A 23,142-nucleotide genomic window follows, 5' to 3' on the forward strand; every position below is an offset into this window, starting at 1 on the left:
GCCATGATAAATTGCCCTTAGCGTCCGAAATTGCTCTTAGTGTTGCGTGGGGTTACTGGGTTATGGGGATAGGGTGGAGGTGTTGACCTTGGGTAGGGTGCTCTTTCCAAGTGCCGGTGCAGACTCGATGGGCTGAATGGCCTCCTTCTGCACTGTAAATTCTATGTAAATTATAACTAATGCAACTACTCTCTTTTTGGCCATTTGTTTTAAGATCCTAGAATGCAGACCATCTGGTCCTGGGGACTTGTCAGTTGTAGGTCGAATGGTTTTTTTTCCCTTGTGATAGTATTTGTTTTAAGTTCCTCCCTCCCATTTCCCTTTTGATTTTCAAGTATCTTTTGGAAGTTTTCTAAATATTCTACAGTGAAGACAGACACAAAATACCGGTTCAACGCCTCCGCCATTTCCTTGTTTTTCATTGTCAATTCCCCGACCTGCTCTCTAAACGACCAACACCAGCGTTAGTTACTCTTTTCCTCTTTAAATACTTACAGAAACTCTTGCTATCTATTTTTATATTACTAGTTTTCTCTCATGCTCAACTTACCCATCCTTTACATTTTCTGTCGTCGTTTTTTGCTGGTTCTTAGATCCAACCAATCTGACTCACCACTAATCTTGGCAGATTTTGGCAGTGGTTCTTTCAATTTGATACACTCCTGAATTTCTTTATTCAATCATGGAAGATGCATCCTTCTCAAAACGACTTTCTTTCTGGGATAAATATTTGCTGGGAGTTATTAAATATCTCCTTAAATGTCTGTCACGGAATCTCTACTGTCTGACCTTTCAAACTAGTTCCCCACTTCTCTTTAGCTAGCTCCGCCTTCATACTGTTTATTTAGGTTTGAAACACTAGTCTTAGACCCACATTCCACCCCTTCAAACTGAACATGAAATTCTATCATGTTATGATCGCTGTCACCTGGAGGCTCCTTTGCCATGAGGTCATTGAGTAATCCTGTCTGATTGACCATTAAGCCTGCTTCCTGATTGCTTCTAGAATATCGTGCTCTAAGAAATTGACTTGCTTACACTAACTCTTTTCCCAGGATACCTTTGCCAATCTTATTCATCCAATCTACATGCAGATTAAAGTTACCCATGGTTATTGTGCTACCTTTCTTACCTGCCCCATTTATTTCTTCCTGTACACTCTGTCCTACAAGGGGGGAGGGGAGGGGCCTATAAACTACTCTCACAAGTAACCTCTAACCTTTCCTATTTCTTACCTCGACCTAAGCTGCATCTACATTTTGCTCTATCGGGCTAAGTTGATCTCTCACAACTGCACTGACAATTTTCTTAACTGGCACAGCTACCTTTTCCTAGCATCCTATCTTTTCAAAATGTCAAACACCCTTCAATGTTCCGGTCTCAGCCTTGGTCTCTGTGATGGCTATCAGGTCAGGCATATTTACTGCAATCCATTTTGTTTCATAGATCATAGAATTTACCGTGCAGAAGGAGGCCATTCGGCCCATCGAGTCTGCACCGACTCTTGGAAAGAGCACCCTACCCAAGCCCACACCTCCACCCTATCCCCATAACCCAGTAACCCCACCCAACACTAAGGGCAATTTTGGACAAATCCACCTAACCTGCACATCTTTGGACTGTGTGAGGAAACAGGAGCACCCGGAGGAAACCCACGCACACACGGGGAGAACGTGCAGACTCCGCACAGACAGTGACCCAAGCCGGGAATCGAACCTGGGACCCTGGAGCTGTGATGCAATTGTGCTAACCACTATGCTACCGTGTTGCCCGTGTTTCAAATGCTGCAGCTATTCAGATATAAAGCCTTTAACTTTTTTTGAAAACTTTTTTGCAATCTCTGGCTTTATCTGCTGGGACATTTGTATTCTATGTCCCTTCCTGCCATCCTCTGGCCATCTTCACCCAAATTACTACCCTGCTCTGGTACTTTGCTTTTAATCTTTAATTTACTACATCTCCTCTGATACACACACACCGAGAATATAAGCCCAATTTTATAGGCCCAATTTGGCGCCTCAGTATAAGGCAACTATCTAAACTTCGGCACCAGTCCAGAGGACCATTGCGGCATAAGTATATCCTTCCTTTAAACGTGGAGACCAGAACTGCACACAGTACTCCAGACATGGCCTCACCAAAATGCTGTGAAACTTTCGCAAGACATCTTTATTTATGTACTCCAATCCCCTTGCAATAAGGAACGATGGAAGCTGGGACGCACGAGAGACCGGAACTGAAGGAGCACAAAGATTGTTGGCTTGGGCCTGGTTGCAGAGCTGGGGAAGGGCAAAACCCTGAAGGGGTTTGAAAGTTAAAATGCCGCTTTATTATAATTAGCTTCTTCGGAGGGAAGTGCTGTTCCGTTGTTTCCTGTTTTGCGCTTTTCATTTCACCAAGGATGAAACTGATTCAAAATGTGCTAACTTGCATCCACATTCACACAGGAAACGTGTCAGCGGCTGCCACTGCTCAAAAACCGCAAAAAATATTCTTTTGTATTGCCTGGGAACGACTGAGAAGTACGTGTGATGCACAAAAGCAAAATTAATAGTGGGTTTGGATATTAATTTGGAATTTTGATATTAATGCCAGAGGACTGAAAAAGATTAATTGCCAGCACTTTGAGAGGGTTTTGCATATATCACAAAGAGATCAAAGAGTTTGTGGGGCAGCAGAGTGAAAGAATCTGGGGCACTATTGTGGAATGGGAGGGCATGGTTCGGCCGTTAGTAGCCCTTCATTGGTATTTGGCCTCGCCAGTATAGAGGACACTCCCCTGGTCAGAAAGGGTTAAAGGTTCACTTGATTGTTGGGCGACCCTCCGCAGAGCTGTGGGCAGGAGGTGAATTGGCAGGTATTGCACCTCCTGAAATAAGGTGGGTGGGGAAAGCAGGTGGTAGGGGTAATAGGGGAGTAGAAGATGGTGTTCATAGAGGCAGCAGTCCCTTTGCAAAGCAGAGAGAGGAGGGTTGGGTGAATTGGTGGTGGAAGCATTGTGTAATTAATTACTGCTTTAATTCTTGGAAAGGTACTGACAGGATGTGACAGGTACTTTTGCCTTGTGTAAAGCAACATAACTGCTTTAAGCAGTTACATTGCGGAACTGAACGGGGGTACAAGGAATTATAATTTGTTTAACTTGGATCAGTAAATGGCAAGGCTCCAGTTTTATGTTTAATTTCCTGCTGAGCACCAACCCAGAATTAATAACCGCAAATTGTGTGAGAAATGTCACTAACACAGGCAGGTGTCACAGACTGGTACTAACTCCACTATTTAAGAAACCCTCCCCACTACAATGTTCATTAATCTGATCTCTCCCCCCCCCCCCCCCCCCCCCCCCCCATCCATATGCTAATAATACATTTGCTCTGTGCCACACAGGGTTACCTTGGCAACCCCCCCTTAGCAACTAAGCTCGTGACAGTAAGTGAAGGCGCGTATCAGAAGCACAAGACAAGAACTAAGCAATTTGAAGACAAGACTGATCTCGCAAAACAAGGAGTCCGAGAGAAAGTCTGTCAACCTGGGATCCAATAAGAATCCACTGAAACTCGTCACACAAGATTTAGGAAAGATCTTTTTTTCCTGTCGATTTGCGGCGTTCTCACCTTTAAACTGGAAGGGGATGGACTCAGGACCGGCACCGGAGACCCGAGCTGACAGACGGTACTGAGGGAGTGCAGCATGGTTGGAGGAACCGTCATTTCAGATGAGACATTTAACCGAGTCTCCATTTGCCCTTGGAGGCAGATATAAAATACACCAGGGTGCTATTTTGTTGATCGGATGAGTTCACCACGGTGTTGTGGCCAATATTTATCGCTCCGATTCAACCAAATTATCCCGCTTTTACCACATTGCTGCATGTGGAATCTTGCTGTGCATAAATTGGCTGCCGCATTTCCTGCATTACAGCAGTGACTATACTTTATTGACTGCAAAGTGCTTTGGGGTGTCTTGAGGTTATGAAAGGCGCTATATAAATGCAAACCCTTCTTTCCTCCCGAGGAAAGCCGTAACTTGGCAATGGATACTCGCCATGTGAGTATTGCCCCTCGGTCAAACCCAAACCCCCATGCTGTAATTGTGTTTGTACTTTTTTTTCCATGGCTACAACTGGAAAGCACCTTACAGTATCTCCATGTAATCTCCCAGCCTCGCAGTCCATTTCAATGTAATATTGTTGAGAAATCCCACGGCAGTAGTAAAACTGAGGGGAGCCGTCATGCTGCCTGATCTCGCAATGTCGGTATACATGACTGAGCTGCAGCTCTGCTGATCCATCGATTACGAGGTGGTTGACTCATCAAATATCTATGTAGTTGGCTGAAATGTACTAAATTCAGCCCGAGAAGTGACTCCGCAGGGCATCAATCAATCACCATTTCAAAACTTTCATTTCCACTTTCAACAAAAAATAAATTTCAGCATTGTTCACGCAACGATGAACACTGGGTGGCAGTCAGCGCAGGAATGTAACGCCAGAGTCCAACTGACAGGGCAACCATGTCCCATACTATCTCTCATTCAGTATTTTACATTGTGTCTGCTGCCATTCTCATGGTGAATCGCTCGCCCCCTGTGATCCATTCCGGTGAATGATTTTACCGTCACCTTCCATTCACTCTTATGCGCAGGCATCAATATTTGTTGACTGATGGCAATTGTTTTTTTTTAAATGTTGATCAAGGATTTGCATTTATACGGTGCCTTTAACATAGTACAGCATCTGGAGGGTGCCACATATCAGGGCGGGTGTCTAAATGTTGGTCAAAGGGGTAGGTTTTAGAGAGTGACTTAAAAGGAGAAAGGAGAGGTTATGGGGTAGCATTCCACAGTTCCAGGTCCAAGCGGCTGAAGGAATTTGGAGATTCACAGCAAGGCCAGACCAGAGGAGTGCAAATATCTCTTGAGAGTTGTGGAGCTACAGAGACGTGGGGAGAGGGTGAAATCCAGGATGCAAATTTTGAAAATGAGGTGTTGTTCGCCTGGAGGCCAGTGTAGCCGAGCAAATACAGCCATGATAGGTGAACGGGACTTGTGTGTTCGGATATAAACCCGTGTTTACTCGTGGGTGCAGGGTGCGAGACCAGTGGAAAAGACCAGAATGTAAAGTAATGTTCTCCAGTGCTTCTCAAAAGGGCCTGGTTTAGCTCACCGAGCTAAATCGCTGGCTTTTAAAGCAGGCCAGCAGCACGGTTCGATTCCCGTACCAGCCTCCCCGGACAGGCGCAGGAATGTGGCGACTAGGGGCTTTTCACAGTAACTTCATTGAAGCCTACTCGTGACAATAAGCGATTTTCATTTTCATTTCATTTCATTTCCTTTCATTTTCATTCAGAAAGATTAAGATTTGAGCAAGCCTTGACCATAGAGGTAGTATTTTAGGGAGTGTGTTAAGGAGGAGAGTGGAGGGGGTTAAGGAGGAGCTCAGGCCGAGGCAGCTGAAGCCACAGCCCCCAGTGGTGAAGTGAAGGGAGGGGACAGGCATGAGAAATCTGAGGAATCGAGTGAGTGAGCATTTTCGGATTGAAGGAGTATAAAGATGGGAGAAGCCACGATCAGGAAGGGGCTTAAACACAAGGATAAGAATTTTCAGAGAGATTGGAGGAATGGGAGCCAATCTAGATCTAAAAGGGCATTGGGTGATAAGCAAGCCTTGCTTCTGGATAGAGACCTTTGAAATGCGTCTGGACGTGGAAATTTTGTAAAGATGACAGGAATATCGGGCAGTGTTTAAGTTGACATTGGGTGTAATTCACAGAGACACATTTGCAAAACTTGATCCTGAAGTCTAAATTCCTTTACTTTCGCAGCAACAGGTTGATGGGTGACTTAATGATATTTTGCAGTATAATTATACTTAAAACAATATCAGATATCAAAACAATGTGTCTGAGAAGAGCTGAATTGCAGATAAAGTCTTTCTGTGGCCAGAGTGGAGATAAGACATCCTGCACTGAAGATGAATATTGGTGGTTCTCTCTGTTTTGGCTATAATGTACAAATCTGCTGTTAAGGTTTTTCTTTGCAAGCAGTGTAGCAAGATTATAATTGATAATTGCACGGGGAAGAATGTGCACGGGCGGTTTCTGTATTGCTGACTTGTTGCATCTTGCTGAGAAGTTTGAAAACAAACACAGCAGTAGCAATGAAATGCGTCTGCTACAGGTTCAACCCATACACAGCGTATGCCTCCTTTAAGGGCTGTTTTTATTTCAGAATGAGAAAGCCATTCTGAGTGCCTCTTAGTGACTGACAATTGCATCCACCGGACAGGGCGCGCGGAGCCTGTACTGTTCCAGGATCTGGCCATTCGTATGGCCCCGTGGAGAGGTGTGGGGGTGGGTACCGGATCCACAAACAAGCCCACTTCCTTTGGCAAAAGCTTGCCTAAAAAGACACGGAAGTATCAAAGAAAGTTTGTTCTTTGTCAGGTGACAATTGAGTGATTATCTCGGGGGCGAGGCATTTATATCACACCTTTCACAAACTCAGAACCTCCCAACGTGCTGCACAGCCAATGAAGCACTTTGGAAGTGTCGTCACTGCTGCAATGTAGGCAAACCAGGCAGGACGTTTGCACATGTCGGCTCCCACGAAGTGGGATGCGATGATGATCAGGTCATCTGATTTTGTGATGTTGGCCAGGATCCAGAGAAAATTCTTCTGCTCTTTTTTGTAATAATGCCAGGGGATTTTCTGTGTGGACGTGAGCAGGCACATGAGGCTGCAGTTTAATGTCTCAACCCAAAAGACAGCTCCTCTGACAGTACAGCACCCCCACAGTACTGAACCGGGAGTGTCAGCTGAAATTTTATGCTCAAATTCCAGTTTCAGAGGCGAGATCCACTGGGGCCAGGTTGACACCTACTCCCAAGGGTTTGCTTCCTGCCCAAGCGTATCACCCGCCTGACCCATCGCTGTTAGACCCAGGCTGGATGGATTTTTCTCTTTCCCAGCGTTCGTTTTGTGAGCTTGGCCACGGGACTGCAATGGGTAGTCTCAGCCCGGGTTCTGTGCCCCCAGCCTCTGGAGCTGGCCCTGAACTCCCAGACCCCTGACTCGGGGAGGGTGTCGGTATTAAGCCGCACAAGGGAGTGATAAAGCTAGATCCAGAAACCTGCTTCAGGCAGTCAGATAAGGAGACGCTGGTACAAGGAAATAACGTGAAGACATTTGTTGAGCATTTGAATCATGTGATGGAGACAGTGCGAGGATTTGGGGGGGGGGGGGGGGGGTGGGTCCAGGGAGCTGTAGGATGAACTGAGGTCATCTGATTGGCCTCCCTGATCTATGCTGATCATGCGATATAAATGAAAAACTAACCTTCGATCCTGAGGGAGCTTTTCCGCTCAGAGTGAGAAGTATCTGGAATAGTCTGTCAGACTAGAGACACAAAGGAAAATTCCATTGATAACGATCGCAAACACAAGTCATTCAGCAGCTATGGTGGTTGGAAACAGCCACGAGCATCCCTCTGCCCCGGAATTTCATAAATTCATTCAAATTAATGGATGAAGAGTTCTTGTCGGTGAGACATATTCCTGGCGGGTGAAATTCTACACCAGGGCAACAAAGATAGTAATAATAGTAATCTTTATTATTATCACAAGTAGGCTTACATCAACACTGCAATGAAGTTACTGTGAAAATCCCCCAGTCGCCACACTCCGGCGCCTGTTCGGGTACACAGAGGGAGAATTCAGAATGTCCGATTCACCTAACAGTACGTCTTTCAGGGCTTGTGGGAGGGAACCGGAGCATCCGGAGGAAACCCACGCAGACACTGGGAGAACGTGCAAACTCCACACAAGTGACCCAAGCCGGGAATCGAACCCGGGACCCTGGATACTTCCGTTTTGTACCTATTTGACAACACCACCCTAACATGTCCTGACGATTAAATGTTTCGCTCACCATCTTTCTGTTTGCTCTCTCCTGGTTTAACCTAATCCTTTACCCTTTCATACATCTGCCCGCAACCGATAGAAGCAAAACTCGAAGAGGGGGGTGGTGGTGGCTTGAGTCACTTCTGTATTGAGGTGCTTGAACCAGTAATCTTTTCAAATCCGGCAAGTTCACGATGAGGTTGCTGCTTGTAGCATAGGAGCCAAGTGGTAATAGCCAGAATCACCCCGACCACAGCGCTACGCTATCTAAGAGCAGATGAACATCATTATCAGGTCCATCTTCAGTGGCAGAGTCATATAAGCACGACACGGGAGTGACCTCTGGGAGAATCAGTGGACCAGAGCAATGAATTCTCTCTGTGAGTCAAACAGCCTCTTCCAGACACTTTGACCTTTCAAACAAGCCGTATGAACAACTCCACAGTGTTGAGCCTTATTGTATTCCAGCAGTACCTCCAGAGGTTGAATCTGTGTGATCCCAAAGAGGATTTGCTTTTGATTAACACACACAGTGAGTGACTTAGACAGGCAGCTTGAAACCCCAGGGTAAGCACTATCCGCATTCAGCAGAAGCCCTTGACTGGGAAGAAACGTTTGACGACCACATCGATTCGAGCAGCTTGCACTTGATGTCAATGTCATTCCTTCTCCAACTACTGAGCAAAATTACCAAACAATTCAGCGCAGAGACATTAACGTTCCCGTTCAGTTTTCATCTTCTCTCTGAAGTCACTGTTTCTCATGAAGTCAGGGAGCTTGGCCTAAGTCATTACAGAAGTGTAGTCACTGCTGTAAAGCAGAAAATGCAGCAGCCAGTTTACGCACAGCAAGATCCCACAAAGGGGAATGCAATAAGTGGCTATATATCCTGTCCTTGTGATGTTGGGTTGGGGGGAAATATTCACCCGGACAATGGGTAGCGACACCGGTGCTCTGAAAGCGTGCCATGGAATCCCTTTTACAACCACCTAAAGGATCAGATGAGGCCTCAGTATAATGGTTGATCCATCAGACAGTGCAGCACTCCTTCAGTACCGCACCGTAGTTAGTCTGGATTATGTGTTCAAGTGGAATTTGAACCCACAGACTCTGGGCTGGAATTTTTGGCCGCACCCTCTGGCAAGATTGCCATGGATTGGACGCAGACCATGGAAAGGCCCACTGACCTCGGGCGGGAATTTGAGGTCGCCGGCGGACGAGGCCAAAGAATCACACCCTCTGATTCTAAGATGTTGAGGCAAAATCTAAAAATCCATTCCCCCTTCCCCCGCCTTCCTCTAAAGTTCCTAATTTTTCCTGACAGTGGGTTTATGGAACAATGGCCTCCTGCCGTTAACCAATATCCACCATCTCCGTGTGGGCTCGGCTGAAAGCTCATCGACCTGAAATGTTCACTCTGTGCCACCTCTGCAGATGCTGCCAGACCTGCTGAGGGCTTGCAGCAAATGGGCACAGACAGGGCTTGGCAGGGACATCGGCCTGTCTCCCAATCATTGATTCAACTCGCTGAAGACTGGTCCCCTGACAGAACTGTGCGGAGGGCTCACAGAGCTCCATTGTATCACCGAGGAAGCTATTTCCCAGCTTATTGATTACTGCACAAGGCTGAAACAAAAACGGAGTTGCAACATTTTCTGTGTTTGTCTCTCTATCCCTGCCTCTGAGGTACAGTTTGTTGGGAAGGACAAACCTGTTGCGTTGCAGGAACTGTGAGAGTCCCCCACGAACAGGGTCAATTTCACAGCTCCAGGAACCAGAGTACGAATCTTTGGAAGCGGCCACCTTTGACTGTCTGCTAGTCTCCCTCGATATCTGGGATAGCAAACAGGGATCTGTGGTGTCGGACCTGCACAGACAGGTGCGAACGCCTTAGCCCTCTGTCGCGACACTGATATTTGCTCGGAGCTCTGATCCCCCCGACGACTCTCAATCTTTTTGTACCTGGAGCTGTTGCTGCTCCCCTGGGGGCTGGTATTTGTGTCTCTCTGTAGTGTAACAATACATCTCTGTAACAATAATTGCCCAAGTAGACATTCTTGGCAATTGGTGGAACTATGAGCCAGTATCTGGTAGGAAAAGATTACGGTTCATAGTGATCTTGGCTGCAATTACCTACCGTTTGATCCGTTCATTCACAATCCTATCAGCTCAAAAATGTTTCAGGTGCCGGAACAATTTCCGGATCCCCACCCCACACGGGTCAGAGTTGCATGACAGGGAAATAAGGGCGGCCTCCACTGTCCAATTAATGATGATCGGGAGGAACGCTGGACATCACAGCATTTCCCATTGAACACAGTAAGAAGCCTGACAACACCAGCTTAAAGTCTGACAGCTTATTTGAAGTCACTAGCTTTTGGAGTGTAGTTCCTTCATCAGGTGAGTGGAGTCCACTCACCTGAGGAAGGAGCTATGCTCCGAAAGCGTGTGATTCAAAACAAACCTGTTGGACTTTAACCTGGTGTTGTAAGACTTCTTACTGTGCCCACTCCAGTCCAATGCCGGCATCTCCACATCATGGTTCCCCATTGGAAGCCGGCAGGTGCCACAGTGAGAATAGCAGGAGGTGCGGCTGGACTAGCGGAGTGGCAGGGACGCACTGAAAGCAGTGGAACGGTTGACAAGTGTAACACAAATGGATACCGGAGTCAGCCGCCTCCAGTATTATAGGTGACAAAGGCAAGGCGTGTAAGGACAGACAGCTGCTGCTGCTAAGTTCCTCCACAGTCTGAAAGGTTACGATACACTGACCTCCTGCTGTGTGGCTCATTCCTCGCGCTGGGGACAGGGGGAGGGAGTGTGATTGACACAGCAGGGGGCCTGTCCGGAGGGGGTGTGGTTGATACAGCAGGGGGCCTGTCCGGAGGGGGTGTGATTGACACAGATTGGGCCTGTCCGGAGGGGGTGTGATTGACACAGCAGGGGGCCTGTCCGGAGGGGGTGTGGTTGATACAGCAGAGGCCTGTCCAGAGGGGGTGTGGTTGATACAGCAGAGGCCTGTCCGGAGGGGGTGTGGTTGATACAGCAGAGGCCTGTCCAGAGGGGGTGTGGTTGATACAGCAGGGGGCCTGTCCGGAGGGGGTGTGGTTGATACAGCAGAGGCCTGTCCGGAGGGGGTGTGGTTGATACAGCAGGGGCCTGTCCGGAGGGGGTGTGGTTGACACAGCAGGGGGCCTGGCCGGAGGGGGTGTGGTTGACACAGCAGGGGGCCTGTCCGGAGGGGGTGCGATTGACACAGATTGGGCACGTCCGGAGGGGGTGTGATTGACACAGCAGGGGCCTGTCCGGAGGGGGTGTGATTGACACAGCAGGGGGCCTGTCCGGAGGGGGTGTGGTTGATACAGCAGGGGCCTGTCCGGAGGGGGTGTGATTGACACAGCAGGGGCCTGTCCGGAGGGGGTGTGATTGACACAGCAGGGGCCTGTCCGGAGGGGGTGTGGTTGACACAGCAGGGGCCTGTCCGGAGGGGGTGTGATTGACACAGCAGGGGGCCTGTCCGGAGGGGGTGTGGTTGATACAGCAGGGGCCTGTCCGGAGGGGGTGTGGTTGATACAGCAGGGGCCTGTCCGGAGGGGGTGTGATTGACACAGCAGGGGCCTGTCCGGAGGGGGTGTGGTTGATACAGCAGGGGCCTGTCCGGAGGGGGTGTGATTGACACAGCAGGGGGCCTGTCCGGAGGGGGTGTGGTTGATACAGCAGGGGCCTGTCCGGAGGGGGTGTGGTTGACACAGCAGGGGGCTTGTCCGGAGGGGGTGTGATTGACACAGCAGGGGGCCTGTCCGGAGGGGGTGTGGTTGATACAGCAGGGGCCTGTCCGGAGGGGGTGTGGTTGATACAGCAGGGGGCCTGTCCGGAGGGGGTGTGATTGGCACAGCAGGGGGCCTGTCCGGAGGGGGTGTGGTTGACACAGCAGGGGGCCTGTCCTGAGGGGGTGTGGTTGATACAGCAGAGGGCCTGTCCGGAGGGGGTGTGATTGACACAGCAGGGGGCCTGTCCGGAGGGGGTGTGGTTGACACAGCAGGGGCCTGTCCGGAGGGGGTGTGGTTGACACAGCAGGGGGCTTGTCCGCTGATGGCAAGGTATCATGGCATAGTTTGATCTTTCTAATTAACCTCTTCATGACCATTACTGCTTGCCACTGCTGTTAGCGAGCCTCTAATAAAAGTGCACAGAGGCAAGAACTCGCGGGGAATAACTTGAGAGAAACCTTTTCCAAATGTCCTCCCAAACCCAACTCCCGGGGATTCCGTCCAATGTATCCATATGTTTGGCAAATCTGTTTCCAACTTGGGAATTACTTTGGAGTAACGCCCAATACAGAGTGAGGACATTTCGAGGGTCACAGTTTGAATGCAGTGACCGCAAACAGACTCTGCTCTGTTAGCAATTGGCTAAAAGTTTAACATAATTAGTAGCGTTTGGCTTTTCTAAAGCATAATTCAGCTCCCTGATCTTTGCTGTTTCTGCATTTGACTAGAGACAGTTTCTTTCTTTAACTATCCCTTTTAGTTGGTGTTAATGCTCATTGGGATTCCTACGAGTTGCTCTATGTTGTAGATTCCCTCGGTATTCCCCACCTGCCCAGTTTTCCTATTTTCTCTATTTTTCCTTTGACATAATCAGTGAGTACTTGGAATTCTGTCGAACAGATAATGGCTGAAATACAGGGAATGAGGCGAGCCTCTCGTTTGCTATCAAGGAGTGTACATTCTCATTTTTAATTTAAATTATTTTATTGAGGGGCAATTTAGCGTGGCCAATCTACCTGCCCTGCATGTCTTTGGGTTGTGGGGGTGGGACCCACGCAGATACGGGGAGAATGTGCAAACACCACACGGACAGTGACCCGGGGCCGGGATCGAACCCGGGTCCTTGGTGCCGTGAGGCAGCAGTGCTAACCACTGCACCACCGTACCGCCCCCTAAGAGTGTACTTTCCCATCGTACATTTTTATCGCTCTGTGACCCAGGCTAAGTGAATTCCTTTTCTCCTCTCTAATCCATTCATGAACGATATTAAACGACAGTGACTGCCCTTCGGAAATGGTCCAGAAATACCTCACTGTGCAGCCATCAGCACTTTGAGATGTCAAGAAGTTGTGAAAGATGTTATGAAATGCAAACGCGTTTTTATACTCTTGAGAGAGGAACGTCCAAGCTTTTTGTCTCTCTTGGTTGTACATAATAATAATCTTTATTGTCACAAGTAGGCTTACATTAACACTGCAATGAAGTTATTGTGAAAAGCCCCTCGTCGCCACGTTCCGGCGCCTGTTCGGGTACACAGAGGGTGAATTCAGAATGTCCAATTCACCTAACAGCATGTCTTTTGGGACTTGTGGGAGGAAACCGGAGCACCCGGAGGAAACCCACGCAGACACAGGGAGAACATGCAGACTCCGCACAACAGACTGCACAATCAAGGGCTGGTTTAGCACACTGGGCTAAATCGCTGTTTTTTAAAGCAGACCTAGGCAGGCCAGCAGCACGGTTCAATTCCCGTACCGGCCTCCCCGAACAGGCGCCGGAATGTGGCGACTAGGGGCTTTTCACAGTAACTTCATTGAAATTTACTCGTGACAATAAGCGATTTTCATATAACATTTCAACTCTGTTTTACATTACTTTGCTCTAGCTTCAGCATGAACAAATCTTCCTTTTATAATTTAAAGACAAAAAAACCTGTATTTACAAAGTGGCCACAGTGTATATGCGTATATATATTACGTATGCTATACTGTATATATGTGTGTGTATATGTATTAGCGAGAACAAACTCCAAATATGGACGCAGTAAGAAGTCTTAGAAAACCAGGTTAAAGTCCAGCAGGTTTATTTGGAATCACTAGCTTTCGGAGCACAGCTCCTTCCTCAGGTGAGTGAAGAGGCAGGTTACACAATCACAGCATATATAGACAAATCCAATGATGCAAGATGATACTTTGAATGCGGGTCTTTGCAGGTAATTAAGTCTTTCCAGGTCCAGATGGTGCGACTGGAGAGAGGGATAATCCCAGGTTAAAGCGGTGTGAATTGTCTCAAGCCAGGACAGTTGGGAGGATTTTGCAAACCCAGGCCATATGGTGGGGGGTTAAGTGTAGTGAGACAAATAGGGAGGCTGGCTGCAAAATAAGCAGCCTTCTGATGGAGAAGCAGTCATTGTCCACCGGCAGGTTGCCAGGATGGGGGTGAGGTAGAGATTAGGGCATTTACATCTATATCCCATAGACCTAGAGAACATCCTATGACATAGGGAGTGAGGGCAGTCGTCCAACAAGCCCAACCACAATGGCAATGAAAGGTTGAGGGAGGGCCCTATCCTCCGTTACACAGCCTCTCCTGATCATTGAAACCAGGCAATGTTCAGGCAAGACCGTGTGGGGCCCAATTTGTAACAGGACTGCCACTCGAAAAGACACAGCACAGATCCTTCTCCGGGCACGTCGTCAGAACAGCCAACTCAAGACTGCCCAAACAGCAGGTCTACCCGGAGCCACGTCGTTCACACAGGGATCCAAGGAAATGTTTCAAAAACCTTCTCGAAGCCTCCAAGTAGGCCAGCTGCATGGACGTCAACAAAGGGAGAGATACCTAATCACCAACAGAATGGTGAATCATCGACACAAACGGTGCCAGGAGCTTCCAATCAATCCGAGTAGCCTCTGAGAGGATGGAGAGAGCACTGCTGCTGCTCGGGCCAACCATCCGCCATGAATTCTACCGGCCGACAACCGATGTCCTCGCTGTGGGAGAGAGAGCCTGTCGGGCTAAGACCTCATCCACGTTAACACCTCATTTAAACCCAGTCATCTACAAGGAAGAATCAGTCTTGACATGGGAAATTGTCAATGATGCTAATAATTATATACGGCAATAATGATATAAAACCAGCAAGCCAATTTTAAAATAGAGAAACACAGCAGCTGACTTGTGCACAGCAAGATCCCATGTACATTAATGTCCAAATCATCGACTTTCCTTTTTTAAAAATTCATTGGATGTGGGTGTTGCTGGGTGGGCCAGCGTTTATTGCCCATCCCTAATTGCCCTTGAACTGAGTGGCTTGCTTGATAATTTCAGAGGGCATTTTGAAAGTCTGGAGTCGCCTGTCGGCCAGACCAAGATGAGTTTTTACAACTACCATTGTTTTGTAGGTCCAGATTTTTTTTTTCCAATTGAGGGGCAATTTAGTGTGACCAATCCACCTGCCCTGCACATCTTTTGGGTTGTGGGGGTGAGACCCACGCAAACACAGGGCGAATGTGCAAACTCCACACCGACAGTGACCCAGCGCCGGGATCGAACCCGGATCCTCGGCGCTGTGAGGCAGCAGTGCTAACCACTGCCTTACCGCGCTGCCCCAGTCTAGATTTTTTAACACCTGTGTTTGAAGGGAAGAAACACCATTTATATAGTACGTGTCACAGCCTTGGGACATCCCAATGAAGTACTTTTAAAAAGTGTGATCACAGGGCAGCACGATGACGCAGTGGGTTAGCCCTGTGGCCTCACGGCGCCGAGATCCCAGGTTCGATCCCGGCTCTGGGTCACTGTCCGTGTGGAGTTTACACATTCTCCCCGTGTCTGCGCGGGTTTCGCCCCCACAGCCCAAAGATGTGCAGGCTAGGTGGATTGGCCACGCTAAATTGCCCCTTAATTGGAAAAAAATAATTGGGTACTCTAAATTTATTTTTTTAAAGTGTGATGACTTGTTGTAATGTAGCATGGCAATTTGTGCGCAGCAAGATTCCACAAACAGCTGTTTGATAATAAGCAGATAATCTGCTTTTGTTGAGATGGGATAAATATTGAGCTGATCCAGACGCCAGAGAAAACTCTTTGAACTCATCTCACGGGATCTTTTGCATCCACTCCAAAGAGCAGACGGGGCATTGCTTTAAAGTCTCATATAAAAGTTGGCAGCCGTGACGGTGTGGCACTCCCTCAGTCCTGCACAGGAATGCTGGCCTGGACTTCTTGTGCCGGCCTCTAGAATGGGAACTGAACCTGTGACTTAGAAAGTCAGCGACGAGATTGCAAAAGAGCAGGAGGAATAGAACAAATCGGACCCCCCCCCCCTCCTTTACAGTGAGCTAGCATAGGCACAACTTGACAAATGGCGTCCCCCTGTGCTCTGAGATTTGACGTGATCACAGGTTGTTTCGCCCGGTGGCTTTAGGAAGATGTCATAAGTGAAAGTGACTCCACAACAAAGTTACTTTGTCTCACAGCCGAGAGATTTCAAGACACAGGATGCATGATACAGAAATAAATGAAGTTACTGCTCCCAGCAGCCCAGCAGCTCGAAGGCAGCTGATCTTATCTCTGTGTGGCTCACTCACTTGGGGAAATCCCGGTGCGCGAGGAACCCAGATATCAACTGTTAGCAGATTCTTCAAGGCTGTTAAAGTGAAACCATTCACTTCCACTCAGCATCCTGTTCCTCTCTCTCTATCTCTCTCTCTGTACCGATGCAGCTACCTCTCCCTGCTTGGGCGATGGTTGGAGAGACTGATCACTGTGGCACTCAGCGCCATAAAGTGGAGATGTATCCCCCAACCATGATTCCCTGCCCCCCTCCCCACCCGCCTGATACCCCCGATACCTCATAGGAGATGGTCTGAGTTCCTCTTGTCGGAGGTCATGGTGTAAGGACTCTCCTCCCCCCCCCCCCCCACCCCACAACCCTTATTGCCTCTCAGCTCCACCGTCTCATGATGTCTGCCTTGGGGCATGGGTGGGCGGTGAAGGGGGTGTGGGGGGGGGGGGGGGTTCCACACCTCATGAATTCACCTGAGAACCTGCCACCCAGAAACAGCTGAGCCCCGGGATGCCTTCCCCATGTTCTGGGATCGGGGTTCGGCTGATAAACCTCCGACAACCCCCAGAGGATTCCCAGCTCCCTTGCATTGAAAGCAACCCCCCCCCCCCCCCCCCCCCCCTCCCCTCCCAAAATAGTACAAATCGGGGGCAAAAGACAGACATGCCAGCAAGGTACAGCAACTCAGAGGTCACCTCTGAAGAGAAGAGTCAGGGAGATTTGAGCTCTAAACCTGAAACATTGCCTGAAACATGATTCTGACTGCCTTTCATTGATGCTGATGAATTTACTGTGTCTCTCCAGTTTATATAGCGACCAGTAACATCTCAAAGCGTTGCAGACACGATGAATCACACTGGCATGTGTGGATATGACATAGATAAACACAGTCAGATCCGACAAGGAGCTGTAACGTGTTCTGCGGATATTATTTTAACAATCACACTGTTAGTGAACACCACTCCCCTTCCCCAGTAGCTGCATCAGAAACAGCAGCGTCTGGCGACAGTGGCCTTGCCCAGAGTCCATTCACAGCATTCTGGAAGGTTCTGTGCTGTTGGCACATAGAAGATTCACTCGGCCTGAAATCCTGGAATTCCCTCTCTCAACATCTCCACCTCTCCCGCCCTCGTTTAAAACCTATCTCTCAAACCGAGCTTTGGTCACCTGTCTTATTGTACCCCGATGTGGCCCACTGACAATTTTGATTCATTAACTTTCCTGTGAATCTCCCTGAGATGTTTTGCTCTGATTAAAAAGGTGCTATATGGATGTACGTTCCCACCGTATGACGCCAGAGATGATAGTTCTGGCTTGAGGAATTTGGGGTTTTGCTTTTAAACTGGGTCAGGAAAGGCTGGGGAATGTCAAATGGAAGATTTTGATACGTTTCTCGAGGGTCAATCATGAAAGACAGGGCGGAGCGAACAGTAACCAACAGTCACACATTTGCAATTATCACAAGAAGGATATTTGGGGAAGTTAGAAGAAATGTTTTTTTTCACACACGCAGGGGATCTTGGGGGATGGAAGGTGTCACTGTGAGGAACTGTCAGGGCATAAACACAGTTAAACAGAAAATCATAGAATTTGCAGTGCAGAAGGAGGCTATTCGGCCCATCGAGTCTGCACCCTACCTAAGCCCATACCTCCACCCTATCCCCACACCTCCACCCTATCCCCGTAACCCCACCTAACCTTTGTTGGACACTTTGGGCAATTTAGCATGGCCAATCCACCTAACCTGCACATCTTTGGGCTGCAGGAGGAAACCGGAGCACCCGGAGGAAACCCACGCAGACACTGGGAGAACGTGCAGACCCCGCACAGACAGTGACCCAAGCCGGGAATCGAACTGGGACCCTGGAGCTGTGAAACAACTGTGCTAACCACTGTGCTACCGTGCTGCCCTAATATCGATAGGATGTCGGGAAAGGACAGGTTCTGGAGATTGTTCTGGTTGGCTGGCACCTTTGCTGTGATCTCTAATAACTATTACACAGCTGGAATAATCTTCAGATTTACTTTTGCCCGTGTGAAATCCTTGTGTGTGTAGCCGGTAGTCCATATTCACTCGCCGAAACGTGCAAACGGCTCCCCCCGCCCCCCAAAACTTTTCTTCATCACTTGCTGATTGTCGGTGGTCGCATGCTGCTCTCATACAATCATACAGCATTGAAAAGACCCTTTGGCCCACCGTATCTGCGTTGGTCAAACACAACCACCTAACCATTCGAATCCCATTGTCCAGCCCTTGGCCCTTGCCTGCCCTGGGATCGCTAGCGCCCATCTAAATACTCCTTAAATGTTCTGAGGGTCTCTGCCTCCACCTCCCTTTCAGGCAGCGAGTCCCAGATTCCCTCTGGGTAAAAAACACTGTTCCTCACATCCCCTCTACACCTCCTGCTCCTTACCTTAAATCTATACCTACTGGTCATTGATCTCTCCACCAAGGGGAACAGTCATTATTAATATCTCTCTGTCACTGCTAACCAGCTGCCGTGAAGTGAATGGAAATAAGGACAAAGTGCTGGAAACATTCAGCAGGTCAGAAAGAGAAACAAGAGTTTCAGCTCCGTCATCCCACTGAGCATTTCCAGCACTTGGCTTTCGTTTCTGGCTCCCAACCTCCCCGGTGCTTTGCTTCCGTCTGAATGTGGGGACTTGAGTGTTGCTGAAACGCACAAAGGCCTTGGTCCCCGTAGGTCGGCTTGAATGGGGTGGCCCAGGGTGGGAGCTGCCCACTTGCGTGCCATCCAAGGAAGTCCAAAATCAGCGGATACCGTCCGGGTCTCAGAGACTGGAATGGTCCTACAGCCCCACCAAGTGGCCATAACCCTGTCTTGCGGCAGAACTGAAGCTGAAACGGGTTGAGAAATGTCTTCTCCGCAGCTGAGGGTCGTTCTTTTCAGGAAGGTTTGCGACTATTGTGTCATTTAAAGCTTTGGCCAGATATGAACTGCGCTGCGAGTATATCATTGGTTGATTGCGCACATAGAATCAATTTTAAGGCTTAAAAAAATCGCCCGAAATAACCCTGAACAATCAGTGAATAGTTGGGGTTGTGTGGTGAATAAGTGATAATGGGTTTTAAGTTGCTCTGACTGATTGTGAGCAGTTTTGGGCCCCGTATCTAAGGAAGGATGTGCTGGCCTCGGAAAGGGTCCAGAGGAGGTTCACGAGAATGATCCCTGGAATGAAGAACTTGTCGGATGAGGAACGGTTGAGGACTCTGGGTCTGCACTCTTTGGAGTTCAGAAGGATGAAGGGGGATCTTATTGAAACTTACAGGATACTGCGAGGCCTGGATAGAGTGGACGTGGAGAGGATGTTTCCACTTGTCGGAAAAACTAGAACCAGAGGACACAATCTCAGACTAAAGGGACAATCCTTTAAAACTGAGATGAGGAGGAATTTCTTCAGCCAGAGGCTGGTGAATCTGTGGAACTCTTTACCGCAGAAGGCTGTGGAGGCCAAATCACTGAGCGTCTTTAAGACAGAGATAGATAGGTTCTTGATTCGTAAGAGGATCAGGAGTTACGGGGACAAGGCAGGTGAATGGGAATGAGAAAAATATCAGCCACGATTGAATGGCGGAGCAGACTCAATGGGCCGAGTGGCCTAATTCTGCTCCTATGTCCTATGGTGTTATACCCTGCTGTCGCTCCATCATATCAAAGATTTCATATTGAAAGCCCTTGTTAAATCAGTCCCCTGTCCACCGACAATATAAATTGTTGAGTGGTATTAACCATCAGTAAATTCTTACTGGGCCTCCGCCGTCCCAGCTGCCGATCCCGGCCTGAACTCGGCGCCGCGGGGCCTGCGCCTGCGCGGTTGAGCCGGCGCCAACTAGCGCGTGAGCAGTGGCCTCCTTCCCCGCGGCGGCCCCGACGCCAAATGGCGCAGAGGAAAGGAGCCCCCCCCCCCCCCCCCCGGTCGGACCCTTTAACGCCGAGGTCCTGCCAGCCCACAACAGGTTAGAACGGCGCCAGCGGGACTGGGCTTTTTGCATCCGGCCCGGAGATTCGGTGCGTCAGTCTGGGCCGGAGAGAGTCGGTGCGTCAGTCTGGGCCGGAGAGAGTCGGTGCGTCAGTCTGGGCCGGAGAGAGTCGGTGCGTCAGTCTGGGCCGGAGAGAGTCGGTGCGTCAGTCTGGGCCGGAGAGAGTCGGTGCGTCAGTCTGGGCCGGAGAGAGTCGGTGCGTCAGTCTGGGCCGGAGAGAGTCGGTGCGTCAGTCTGGGCCGGAGAGAGTCGGTGCGTCAGTCTGGGCCGGAGAGAGTCGGTGCGTCAGTCTGGGCCGGAGAGAGTCGGTGCGTCAGTCTGGGCCGGAGAGAGTCGGTGCGTCAGTCTGGGCCGGAGAGAGTCGGTGCGTCAGTCTGGGCCGGAGAGATTCGGTGCGTCAGTCTGGGCCGGAGAGAGTCGGTGCGTCAGTCTGGGCCGGAGAGATTCGGTGCGTCAGTCTGGGCCGGAGAGATTCGGTGCATACCCTGACTGGCACCGCGTCGATCACACCGCCGCCAATCGTGCCGATTCTCCGACCCGGCCGGGGGGGGGAGGGGGTCGGAGAATTCCGCCCCTCATTCCTCAAACCGAGATCTCTCGTGAGATTTGGCAGCCGTAACGGGATTTACTCCCACGACGAACTGGGCCACTAAATGACGCCCTTTGTCTCCACCTTATTCTAATACCTTCATGTCCTGCCCCCCATTGCTATGAATTTGCCTTAGGTAAACATCTGTTTGCATTGTTGCTAAGCTCACCAACATCTCAAAGGCACTAGCTCCATTAACATAGACAAGCTGTCTCGACCTTAAGCAACTTGTGTTTTCCCTTATAAAGCCTATAACTGGAGTGGGACTTGAACTCAGAGGAAGGGAAAGTTACAACCGCACCTCAAGACCTCCATAACCTGACGGAGATCTTTAAGGTGAGAATAGGGTGAGACATAGAGAAGATAGTTCCACTTTGTGGGTGAGATGCTACCAGGACTTGATGCTCTGAGTTATGAGGAGAGGCTAGATAGGCTGGGACGTTTTCCCTCGAGCGCAGGAGTCTCAGGGGTGATCTTATAGAGGGCTATATATAATAATGAGGGGCATAGATAAGGTAGATAGTCAACATCTTTTCCCAAAGGTAGAGGAGTCTAGAACTAGAGGGTACAGGTTTAAGATGAGAGGGGAGAGATAGAAAAGAGACCAGAGGGGTAATTTCTTCACACAGAGGGTGGTGAGCATCTGGAACGGGCTGTCAGAGGCAGTGGTAGAGGCGGGTATGATTTTGTCCTTTTTAAAAGCAGTTAGACAGTTACATGGGCAGAGTGGGTATAGAGGGATATGGGCCAAATGCGGGCAAGTGGGACTATCTTAGTGATAGACGCTGGGAGGCATGGACAAGCTGGGCCGAACGGCCAGTCTCCATGCTGTAAACATCTATGACTGATAACCAGCAGAAAATATTCCAGTTTCTTGGATTTCCCTGATATTTTCGTGCCACCGCTATTTCCCTGACCGTGTTTAGCAGACAGCTGGACTTACTGCTCGGAGCGCCCTGGATTGTATAGACTGACAGTGCTCCGTCACTTTGTGCACTGTGTGTGACACACCTGGGCCACTCATATCAGACACATTGAGCAAGGTTTTCAGAGCCTCCCCGATCAGGAACGGTAGCAGAGCCTGAGAATACTGGTACTGGCTGGTGTGCCAGGTTCCTGCTGTTTTGGGGCAATGGCGTCAGGACCTGGCAGGTCTGCTTGCCACCGCCACCCCCCCTCGCCCGCCCCCAGGTGAACGGCCAGTTAGACTCATTATGAGCTTTGTGAACTGTAAGCCATGGAGGCCAGGAGGGGGTTTTCCATTTGGGTCTCCAGGCACCTGGTATGAAGGGGGCCTGTAGGTGGGCACCCAGCAACAGGCTGAAGTGCCAGCTGTACTACGCAGGGCTACATGGTGGGCAGCACGGTAGCACAGTGGTTAGCAGGTTGCTTCACAGCACCAGGGTTCCAAGTTCGATTCCGGCTTGCGTCACTGTCTGTGAGGAGTCTGCACGTTCTCCCCGTGTCTGCGTGGGTTTCCTCCGGGTGCTCCGGTTTCCTCCCACAGTCCAAAGACGTGCAGGTTAGGTGGATTGGCCATGCTAAATTGCTTTCAGTGTCCAAAAAGGTTAGGTGGGGTTACGGAGATAGGGTGGAGGCGTGGGCTTAAGTAGGGTGCTCTTTCCAAGGGCCAGTGCAGACTCGATGGTTGAATGGCCTCCTTCTGCACTGTAAATACTAAGATACAAGTCTCTCCCGACCTGCATGAGTGCAGGTGCGGCCAAAGGTTACCTTGTAGAGGGGTTCTCAAACCCCCAGCTACCCCCCTACAATGGTGGTCTGGCTGTTCTATCTATTATTTCATTGATTTTTTTAAAAAAGTTGCTCGGAGGGTCTCCATGTTCCAGCGCTCTCTGTTACTTACCCTTTTCTGCTGATGGCAACCTCTGGAGGATTGACCCTCCAGCTTCAAGATCCTGCCCAATGGCCTGAAACGGACAGCGAATCTGTCTTCATGCCCAATAGGGTGGGGACATCCCGCACAAGATCCCAAAGAGTTTACCCACAACCTCCAGTAGTGAGGTTTCTGTTCCCAGTAACAGGACTGGCTCCTCTTTCCCAACCCTCAAAGCCAAAATTCAGTCCGGTTTTCCATTTCGGTTCGAGACCAGTGACTAATCCTAGAAGTTGTCCGGTTAGTCTCACTGAGGCTCAGTTTCCACTGTTTCTCAAGCTGCACTAACTCCGAACCTGGCTGTATAACAGAGCACCACCAAAATCTGAATGGAAGCAGCAGAGGGTTCATGTTCTGGAATGGTCAATCCAATAACCCCGCTCTCTCCTATTGTTCAACTGCCTTTTCTTTTCTATTT

The 23,142-nt window shown here is 49.4% G+C and overlaps 1 protein-coding gene across 1 annotated transcript in view; it reads left to right on the top strand.

Moving 5' to 3' along the window:
* LOC119953069 (protein kinase C alpha type-like) overlaps nt 1–23,142 on the top strand; it is a 249,538-nt gene that overhangs the window by 127,266 nt on the left and 99,130 nt on the right. The window lies entirely within an intron of this gene.

Source organism: Scyliorhinus canicula, chromosome 18 (assembly GCF_902713615.1).
Source record: "Scyliorhinus canicula chromosome 18, sScyCan1.1, whole genome shotgun sequence".
NCBI lineage: Eukaryota > Metazoa > Chordata > Chondrichthyes > Carcharhiniformes > Scyliorhinidae > Scyliorhinus > Scyliorhinus canicula.